Source organism: Pimephales promelas, chromosome 5, assembly GCF_988280905.1.
Source record: "Pimephales promelas chromosome 5, fPimPro1.hap1.1, whole genome shotgun sequence".
In the NCBI taxonomy this organism is placed as follows: domain Eukaryota; kingdom Metazoa; phylum Chordata; class Actinopteri; order Cypriniformes; family Leuciscidae; genus Pimephales; species Pimephales promelas.
This window is the reverse complement of record NC_142773.1, coordinates 18,876,206-18,887,847: the sequence shown is the minus strand read 5'-3', so window position 1 is coordinate 18,887,847 and position 11,642 is coordinate 18,876,206.

The window sequence follows — 11,642 nt, the reverse complement described above, 5'->3', positions numbered from 1 at the left end:
TTCAGTAATTTCACTTAAATAGCAATGAAGATTACCTATGAATTGTCATTTAAGTGAAATTACTGAACTTATATATACAAGCTTGATAAAAATGATTATTCTAGAAGAAAATTTCAAATAGCACTTAGAGGCTTTTGCATCTGAACTCTTCATTAGGGTTGGGTATCGTTTGAATTTGAACGATTCTGATTCCGATTCCGATTCCTTGTTTCGATTCCGGTTCCTAACGATTCTCGATTTCGATTCTTTTAAGAGGCAGGGTCAAAAAAAGTTTAGCTAACCTTACTAACCAACGGTCTTTATGAAGGAAATACTCCTTCTGTCACAAATACTTGTCACAAATTTTGCATTTTGCCGAGATTTCGTTAATTTTTAGAAAAGTGAAGCCACACTTTGGACCGCCGACGTAAGCTACTCATGTTCGACTCGCGCGGTTATGTCAACACTTCCGGTAGATGCTTCTTCGTTGGTGTTGTCCAGCGGTTTCTTCTTTCGCTCGGCGGACTGTGAATATCGAAACTAGGAATTGAAATTTTAACTTTTGAACGACTCCGGGAAAAACAAAAAGTTAGTCCCGGTTCCAATCGATACTCGATTCTCGATACCCAACCCTACTCTTCATACATAGAAAAAGTTTTTGAGTTCAGCTCATGAAAAATGGGGGCAAAAACAAAAGTGTTGTGTTTAGAATTTTGTTCAGTCTATTTTGAATAAGTATTTACTCTATTAATTTCTTTCAGAAACAAAAAACATCTTTCTGACCCCATTAGTAGTGTATATTAGTGTAAATTATTACATTTATACAAACTATTAAAAATTTGTTGTAGTATTATAATACTACATATTATATATTATAAAAATTTCACAAAGCATTTGTGTATTACTTGAAAAAGTATTTATATTCATAATTGCTTGACTGGTACACCATCTTTTTTTTTTTTTTTTTTCCCACAGAGATTGTTGCAATGCATTCTGTGATTGTCTTAAAGGGATACTCCACTTTTTTTGGAAATAGGCTCATTTTACAACTCCCTCAGAGTTAAACAGTTGAGTTTTACCATTTTCGAATTCATTCAGACGATTTTCTGATATTTAGAAGAATATCAGTTACCAGACAGTTACTGGTCTCATTAACTTCCATAGTATCCTACTAATGAGCCAATTTCCAAAAAAAAAGTGGAGTATCCTTTTAATGGAGGATGCATGCAGTACTGGGCTGCGTTTAAGTCCAATTTTTTATGACCTTTCCTCACTAACTTCCCTCCGCCTCGTTGACTCGGATGTAAAGTCATTGCTTACGGTGCTTGAGTACACACTACTGGCGGAACCCTAAGCCCTTGAACACTTACAATCTCAAATAGAGCTGATTTATTACAGTTTTTTTTACGCACCATTTTATAGACCTGTATGTATGCTTGGGCTGTTGGAGAAAATATAAGAAATTACACACGATGAAAATGATAACATTGCAATAAACTATAACAGCTTAAAGAAGCTACAAATATTATGTTGTCAAAAGTAATGAAATTTGTATTTTAAATAGACTCGCTCCCTCTGTCAAAATTTGAGAGGTCAAGGCTGGGTCTGTCCTAATAAACTTCCCACGTCCTCTTGACGAAGTTGAACGCGCTTCGAAATTCACCCGAGGGGAAGTGCTTAGTGAAGTTCGCGAGTGTATGTCTAAAAGTGGAGTCCTGAAAATATGGAAGAAAGAAAGAACAAACTCCTCAGGAGTCATGTAGTGTTTAATATGCAAAGACAACTGAATATTTTTCTCTTGTGAAATGCATCTAATATATGGAAATTTATTTCCACTGATGACTCTAAGCATCTCTGAACTATTTTCTAAACTCTTCCCACAAGCCCTCCAGCATCTCCCAAGTTTTCCCCTCTCACAACCTCTCTCGAGAAATCCACGTGAGAAATGTCTCACATATTTTGCAAATGAAAAAATCCTCGTGGAGCTTAAAACAACTTAAGAGCTTGTTTTACATATTAACCGATTCGTGACTCAATGGTCATTAAGGAGTTCTCCTTTCTCAGAGCTTGTAAGCATCTATTTTTAAGCATTACTCACTAAACATGAATCAATGTTTGAACGTCTTTCATATGTCTTTCTTCTTCAATATGTCTTTGAAAGTCTGCATTCCCCGCATCGTTTCAGCTCAAAGCGGATCAGATATCAGTGATTCTCGACTCTGTGGATCCAGCCACTGGAGTTTTGTAAATTTTCCTAGTTCTCCCAGTACAAAAGAGCCTATTAAACACACATGAATGGTTAGTGTGTACACAGAGTTGTGCGGAGTTAAAAGAAAGAGATCTTTCATAGGAGATACACAGCTTCTCTTTCTCTTTGATTCGTTTTCCTTGTCTTTCTCTCTTTGCAGCTCACGAGCAGAGGCTTGGACATTTCGCTCTGAAATGGAAATGCAAGTCTGACACATCTATCTGTATGTAGTATCTTTATTCATCCACCTCTTTATATGTGTATGAGCTAATAACTGTACATCCCCTTGTGTATACATGCATATGTGAGTGCACAAGATGGGGGTTTGGGGTCTCATTGATCCAGTGTGTTTAAGAATGCAGGGGCAGATAAGCCAAACCCCCCTCAGGGCCAGAGACACCCTCCAATCAATACTGAGAAAGATCAGCCCTCCTGCCTGAAGCACATAGTCACTCGCTCATTCAGTCAGTCACTCACTCACTCACTCATCGAACTTGTGTGTGCCTCTAATTGACCAAAAAAGCTGCAACTGGTAGCAGGAACAGCAAATTATGTTAAAATATTTTGTTGCAGGCCTCCATTTCAATACATTAGAATGAAAAAGATGAATTTACTGAAAAAAATCTCAAAATATACTTCAAGTAAATGAATTAGGTCAAAGAAGTCAGAATCCTAGCATTGCATGTAAAAATGAAAGGTGAATTTTAATGTGTTTGAAAGACAAACGCCTTCCAAAGACATAGTTAAATGACTTACTAAGTAATAATTAGTGTGTTTAATGATTAGTGAGTTATGGTTTGTGTTTGTTTGTTTACTTTAGAGTTTGTTTTTGATCAGTTCTGGGGCCATTACCATGATGGTATTGAACAAACTCAGGGTTGCATGATTAGTTTTGAGTTGACAAAACCAAACCAATCCAATCAGGCTTTGTTGGTACCATGATGCTGATCATCAACTTTCTTTGTCAACTCAGGCTTTGATCCTGAGTTTAGGAGTTTAGGTGTGACATCAGTAGCAAACAGCCAATCACATGGTGAGAAAGAATGAAAGAATTAATTTGTCGCGAGAGTAGCGCAATTCACTTATTAAATAAAAGTATTAAAATATTAACAATTTAAACAAATTTACACAGCAAGAATAGCTGTCTCTATGAAAGAGGACAACTAAAAGAAAGTCTCGCTACTGTATATCAGTGCAAGTAAAAGTTGTGAAGTTAGTTTATACAGTTGATAAAAGTATAGAGAAAATTGAACATTTAAGCTCACATGTTATTTTATAGCCTCATTTATTGATTCTAAAGCGTATTTTTATTACCTTTATATACGCATTCATTTAAAATCTGAGTAATCATAATTTATGAACTGAAATTGTACATGTGAGATCATTTAAGGGTATAATAATTACAGAAATAATTTCTAAATCATTCAAATTTATTTACTAAGGCCCTGTTTACACGAGAATGCTCGCGAGTGAAAAACGTAAACATATTTTATCGGATGTGCCTTTCGTTTACACGGCGACGGCGTTTTTGAGGCTTAAAAACGCAAAAAAGTGAAACCACCCTCCAGAGTGGAAATCACTGTCGCGTTCCTGTGTAAAGGGTAAAAACGCAAAAGTCTGCTTGACAGTGAAGGTTGTACGCAGGCGCGTGGACTTGGTGTTGCTGTAGTATGACGCCTGGAGTGCATACTACATTGAATTTCACAGACTTTTGCGTCACCATTTGCACGCGAATTTCCTACACAAAACGATCGTCTAAACGCAAAATAAAAAGTGATGACGCAACGCCACTTTTGCGTTTTCTTTTCAGAATCGTTTCCGTGTAAACATAGCCTTAAAGCCATGATTTTGTCTTTTAAAATCATTTGCTGTGTGGTGACCTTTAACAGGTGGAGTGACTTTATCGCGTCAGACGTGTCACTTTGCTCACAGCTGATTGGTCCAAGTTCAGTTTGCAACCTCTTATCTGGAACATAACCTGTCCCTGACCAGGGGTGCGTTTCCCATACAACGACGTAGTTCACTGCTTCACTACCATAGTACGATGCATCGTTGGAAAAATCAACTAGCTAGTCACGACTGTTTCCCGAAACCCACTGTCGCAAAGTATCGTTCAACCACGTTGGTTTCGCACGTGGTGGAGTAATAACTGCTTTTAATGAAACTGTTTGAGATCCAATTAGCGCTAGATTTGTTTTATATACATTACAGACATGTCATCTGAGGACTACTTCTAATTGTTCTCAGTTGTTTTGCTTTATTACCAGACTCAATATTTGACTCGTACATAGTGGAGCGTGTTCGCACATGCGCACTCTTCAAACACGTTACTTCAAATCTCTTGACAAACTAAAAGAAGTAAATTCCATTTGTAAGTATTCTAAATAAAAGACACCGGTTGTACTGAATGTCAGCTTGCTCATTATGCTCAAGATAAGGATTTATTACCTCCAAATGTGTTGCAATATAGAAACGATGCTTCTAACCACAGGTCGAGAGCTGTCGTTCAAACCACACAACTTTGCGATGCTGTTTGCGAATGTTCGTTGGAACGATGGTTTCAGGAAACACCGAATCGTTGAACTATGCTGATAACGACGGAACTTGCGACCATAGTTGGCTGATGATGCTTTCGGGAAACGCACCCCAGGTTAGCCGTGGAGCGTAAGTTACTATGGCGATGAACACTGCTAAAAGCCAAACCACTTTCATTCATGGTACCTAAAACCCAGGGTTGGCACAAACTTAACTGAAACATAGCTGGCTAGCCACCTAAACCGGCTTCATGGTATAGGCCCCTACTCATGTCTGTTTCTAGGTTGCTTTTCAGTCTGTCAATTGGTTCAGTTCTCTCCCTGCTTGTTACTATGGTTTCCAATTGATTTTTAGTTCTGTTCAGGTGTGTGTGTGTGTTGTTAAATATCTCCTCAGTTTCTATCTATTTAAGCCCTGTGTTTCCATCAGTTCAGTTTTGTGTGTGTTTTCTGGAATGAAGCTGCTGCACTTAGATCCTGTTGCATCTCTGCTGCAACCAGCCTGTGACAGTCAGGAGCTGATACAATGTTGAGAAAATACTTCAATAGAAGTGAAATTATTTCTGTATTTCTGTGGGTCTCGGTTTTCAGTGAAAGGCTCATGACTAGTGGCTGGTCTGTGTGTGCGGTTCAACAAACCCGGAAGACCTTCTGAAATAATATTAGTCAACTTGATCTCAAAGCAATTCATTCAAATTTTACGAGGTGGCTAATTCATGTGAATTCACGCAACCTCACTCGTACAAATCTGTACGATTTTTGCTAATTCGTACATCTTTTACGAGTTACCAAATTCGTATGAATTTGTACAAATTACCTACCCGACCCTGCCCTTAAATGATTTCTTACAAAACTGTTTGAGAGATAGCGTTGATATTAGTAGTGTTGTTTTTTTTTTGTAAGAAAAATTTTATAGATAAAAAAGTAGGAATTATCACTTAATTAGAATCTATCCATCCATCCATCCATGTCCATATGTGTCAACATTCAAATGGCAAATTACATTTGCCATTCTGGATTCTGTTTGCTTCTTCAATTCAAATTCAAATTGGGAATTTAAATGAAATTTAATTGAATTCTGAATGCCAGTCAACCTGCTGCCAGAAGCACTAGTTATTATGCAATGTGGCTTTAAGACCAACAACAGAGGGTTGATAACAGAGTGTTAATGTTTTTTTGTTTGAGCAGTTTAAAACTTAAACAATATTCACATATGTCCCATGGCAGGTCTCAGTGTTGCGCTATTCCACTCTTAAGAACCAACTCTCATGAACATTACGCTATTCACATTCAGACCGCCTGGCTCTGTGGTTATGCAGAGGTCATTAGCTTGTGGCAGACCTTTGCTCAATCATTCAGGAAGCATGTTGTGTTCTGCTGAGACTGTGGTGTGTGGTTGATTTTTTTCGTAAGCGTACATCGGCTACGAGAAAGATTTTCCCATGAAGCCGTTTTCTTTAATTGAGAACAAAAGGCCTCAACAGCTCTTTCTTGTTACAAAATGTCTTGAGATAAACATTGTCAAGGCATATGACACTTATTTTAGATCCTTCCCAATGGTTTAGATGTGTATTTAATTGGACTGAGAAGATTGTCTGAGTTTGGCAGACTGTTTGGCACAAACACTTCGATTTATCAAGCGTTTTGCAGGGCCGTGGAAGAGAATCAATTTATCAAAATGTCAGCGAGCCATTAACAATGTATTATAGTAGCAGTCAGCTTGTGAGAAACCGATGCCGTGGTCCTCTTCTCTTTATCTCGTTCTCCCTGTCTCCGTGCCCTCTTTCTTTCCAGTTGTATGTTCCTTCTTAACACTTTAACAGGTGTGTCAACTGTTTGGTATAAATGTAACCAGTCCTGCTCGACATGGCGTCTCCAGTATGGAAGGAGAGCACACTAACAAGGACGCAGTGCCTTACTAGCTTGCCTTTGTTATAAACTCAATCTTTTTGTCCTAGAGATTAATTTATTGAAAAATCCATTATAAATGCAATATAGTGAATTGACTACACCTGTTTTAATGAGCGTTCATTTTTTGTTTAATTTATTTTATGCATTTATTATCATTTATTTCATTTATTTCATTTATATATGCATTTATCAAAAAAATGAGCATTTTCAGTTTACATGTATTTGCACAAAAATAAATGGGCTACATAAATAAAATGTTTGGTCTCACTTTCTATTAGCTGTCTTTGTTTACTATGTACTAACATTTAATTAATAATTTGATACAATGCACTTATTGTGTACATACATGTTTTTACATACTTATAGTGTATTGATACCAGTGATGCGCGGGTTGATCCGAAATAAGCGGGTGCCTGCGGTCACCCGCGGTTACCCGCAGTTACGGGTCATCCAAAAATGTTTTTAATGATATTCGGGTCGCGGTCGGTCGGGTCGTTTGAAAAAAGATGCCAATTAAACATTTGTATTAATATAGTACTAGACACAATTTTTGATGAAATATACAGCCCTACACATTATTGGCTGAATAACTGGCACGAAGATAACACACAAGCTCAGTCTAAACAGTTCTCGGTTCTATACTGGTGATTCGAGAACCGCTGTCCCTGTGCGTTCGGTAGTAGCCTACGCAGTATCTATGCGCAGTATCAGCTGCTCGTGCTCATCACTTCTCTCAACAGTGGCACCAACATGTCTCGGTTCAGTGAACTGTTGGAGTTACTGGAGTAAAAGTATAATTCAGGATTTGATTTATTTCGATTCGGAGGGACTGTCAGGCATGTCCGAAAGTGAGTAACTTTAGTAACTTGTGGTTTAGCGCTGACGCAAGACGCGAACTGTTTCGAACGATTCAGTTCGATTTAGTGTACTGGTTCGACCGGTTCACTAAAAAGAACCGTTTCAAAAGAACGATTCGTTCACGAACCGGCCATGTCTATGATCACTACAGTCTGCAGAGAGATGGAGGCGGCAAGAGAAAAGGTGAAGACTGGGGAGTGGAAGCTCCGCAAATACACAAATAGAAAGAGTAAAAGTGTGGGAGACATTTGCTGAAATAATGAAAGATGATGACTGGCTTTGCCTTCGTTATGTGTAGGCCTACGTCTTCTTGCGATGCTGTGTTGTTACACGTCTATGGCCCAATAACGCTCCGATGAGCATTTACTACTTTTAAAAAATGCGGTCAGGAAGCGGGTCGGGTACAATATTTTTTTACTTTTTTTTTGCGGTCCGAGTTGCGGGCGGGTAATTGAAAACGTCGGTCGGTTGCGGGTTGTTTATACATTGACCCGCGCATCACTGATTGCATGTAATTACAGCTGCAGTTAAATCTTTTGCCCTATCCCTTACCCCTTAAATCAGCCTTAAACCATCCCCTACCACCAAACTGTCCTAACCTTACCCACATCCCACCTCAATAGTAGCTAAAGTGTTTTGTAATACAACATGATCACAATATGTACACTGTGCTTATTTTTTGATGTGAGGACCTAGTAGGACACCTGATATAAAGTGTGACCAAATTTTCTTTTTTTTTTGTACAGTATTGACTTTTCCTAGTAAAGGTTCCTAGATAAGGTTGAGGTGTGCGGCAATAGCGGCAACACAAACCTTGAGGGTGGATGGAGACAACCTTCGCTCCAACCCATTTTGAAGGAAGGAAAGCACGACAGTGATCGAACATCTCCGGGGGTCTTCTCGGTGAGAAGAGCACCAGTTGACGAAGAGGTTCCACTTCAATGTGTAGACGTGTCTCGTGGACGACGCTCTAGCGGAAGTGATGGTAGCCACCACCGCAGGTGGTAGGGTACTCAAACCTGCCTCGTTGAGGTTTCAAAGATCGGAACAAGGGTGCCACAGGTTGCCCAGTCCCTGAGAAAGGAGGTCCTTCCTCAGAGGAATGGGCCAAGGAGGTGCTGTCGCGAGGAGAATGAGTTCAGAGAACCAGGTCCGGGTGGCCTAATACGGCGCGACCAGAATGACCTGCTCCTCATCCTCCCTGACCTTGCGCAGGGTCTGCGCAAGAAGGTTCACTGTGGGAAATGCATATTTGCGGCCCCGCGGCCAGCTGTGCGCCAGAGCATCAGTTCTGAGTGTGTCCTCAGTCAGGGAATAAAACAGGGCGCAGTGGGTCGAGTCGTGAGAGGAAAACAGATCTATCTGTGTGTCCCCGAACTGGCCCCAAATCAGCTGAACCGACTGGGGATAGAGTCACCAATCTCCAGGGAGGGATTGAAGCCGTGAGAGCGATTTGCGACATACGGCGGGAGCGCAGACCACCTTGACGGTTGAAGTACGCTACAGTCGCGGTATTGTCTGAACGGAGCTGAGCATAAGAGACTTGGGTAACACTTTAGAATACGGTTCCTTCGTTAATGAATAACTACACAAGAACTAATGAGTAACAATCTAGTAACTATTATTAACTAACAAGAAACTCTGATTAACGAACTAGTAAGTAATAGCGCACAGACGAAAGTTGTAGTTCACTATTAAGTAATCAATAACTACTATTTTTTTAATACTTCCCAGAGAACTACTGAAAAAGTTTATTAATAATCTAGTAACTACTATTAACTAAAATAAACTCTTAACGAATTAGTAAGTAATAGCTCACAGATGAAAGTGTTTCTAGATACTTCTGTGGGAATTACTAATTATTTGGATTCGTATTATAAAGTGAAGATCATTGGAACTAACTAGTAATTACTCAAGTGTTACTACATGATCTAGTCATGATTTGTGCAAATGTTTGAGATTTTTGGTGAACTTTAGTAACTTTTAGAAAATGTCTAAAAGTAACACTTGAGTCATTACTAGTTAGTTCCAATGATCTTCACTTTATAATACGAATCCAAATAATTAGTAATTTCCACAGAAGTATCTAGTAACACTTTCATCTGTGAGCTATTACTTACTAATTCGTTAATAAGAGTTTATTTTAGTTAATAGTAGTTACTAGATTGTTAATAAACTTTTTCAGTAGTTCTCTGGGAAGTATTAAAAAAATAGTAGTTATTGATTACTTAATAGTGAACTACCACTTTCATCTGTGCGCTATTACTTACTAGTTCGTTAATCAGAGTTTCTTGTTAGTTAATAATAGTTACTAGATTGTTAATATTGTGTTACTCATTAGTTCTTGTGTAGTTATTCATTAACGAAGGAACCGTATTCTAAAGTGTTACCGAGACTTGAATGGTAGTGCATGAAACCAACATGATCTGTTTTCATAAAAAGAGCTGTATTCATTTCCATCCAAATGTCACTGGGCATCAAAGAGAAGTTAACTTTTCTCATTAATCTCAACCATTCAGAAAGTTTTGTTGGCGGATGCAAAGCGAACAAGGGAGTCAAGTCACGATTTACAACCATAATGCTCAAACAGATCAAACACAAACAGACTGTTGAAGCCTTATGCTTCTGTGTTTACACGTTTCCTCAAAAAAAACGTGTATGTTGCGTATTCCAGGCTGTTGGTTTATGCCCCAGGACTCTGAGTTGAGATGCAGAGTCAACTACAGTGACGTTTTCCTTGAACTCAGTTTCTTTGGCAGGACTCTTCCCACCGCTGCTTTGTATCTGGACATGTAAGCCACACTTTAACATGTATGAACGTCAATGCATTACATACATGACAAATAAGATACATTTTTAGATGTACCCTTTCTGGTTGTCAAACGTGTCATGTCCATATTTTATGTGATGAACCACCTCTGTGGTTACTCTTCTACAGAATACCTGTGAATTTGAGGGGGACTGCTTTCATGCAGTAAAAATAATTTTGGGACCAGTTGGTTAAAAGTAAATGGCTCAGGACAGTGAAGTTTGTTTTGAGAACTCTGGTATCATTTGTTTGCAGATGCCACTTGGTTTGATATATTGTTGCAGGAGTCAATCATAATTTTGAATATGTGGCTACGTGTCTAAATACACTCTTAAAAACAAAAAGGCTTCAAAAGAGGTGTTTCACAGGACTCTATAGAAGCTCCAGTGTATGAGAGTGTATAGGCCACTGTAAATTCTGTCACATGCACATGCTGTGAATAATTCTTTAAAAGGGCTTTAAAGTTACAGAGCTTTCAGTAGTTTTGTGAGTCAGTTAGTCAGTTTGATAGTTGTTCGGTGTGTGTGTGTGTGTGTGTGTGTGCGTGCGTATGCCACACTTTCAGGAGTGTGGGACAGAAGTGTGGTTTCTGTCTTAGTAATTACTTGGCTTTTCCATGCCAGCATGCCTGGAGACACACCAACACATTCCTACCATCTCTCTCTCTCTCTCTCTCTCTCTCTCTCTCTCTCTCTCTCTCTCTCTCTCTCTCTCTCTCTCTCTCTCTCTCTCTCTCTCTCTCTCTCTCTCTCTCTCTCTCTTTATTCCTATAGCCACTTTTTAAAAATATTTTTATGATCTCATTTTTTTGCTGAACACTTCTCAGCTTTCAAATTTGCTTAAATGTTTTAGCATCGTCATTCTATTTACTGTCACACCTCTATTTATTTTTCACGTCAAACTCTTCTGGCCAAATGTGTGTGTGTGTGTGTTTAGGGGGATGTCCCCACAAAGATGGCAATATCCAAAGCCTTTGGGGAAATGTTTTGGTCCCCATAAGGAATTAAACAGCTTATAAATCACATTAACTTATCTTTTTAAACTATTTAAAAATGCAGAAATGTTTCTGTGATAGATAGGTTTAGGTGTAGGGGACAGCATATACAGTTGTACTGCATAAAAATCATTATTTGTATGGAAAGTCCCCATAAAACATGTGTAACGGACTCAGAGGTAGGCAAGTAAGAGCATAACCTCACTCCTCTGGCCTTGAGAGTCTCACTAGCGACTGATGCTTGAGGCTGCCTTTGTTAGCACCCGCCGTCCACGTCAGAGACCTCGGTTCGTCGAGTAAGACCGGTTA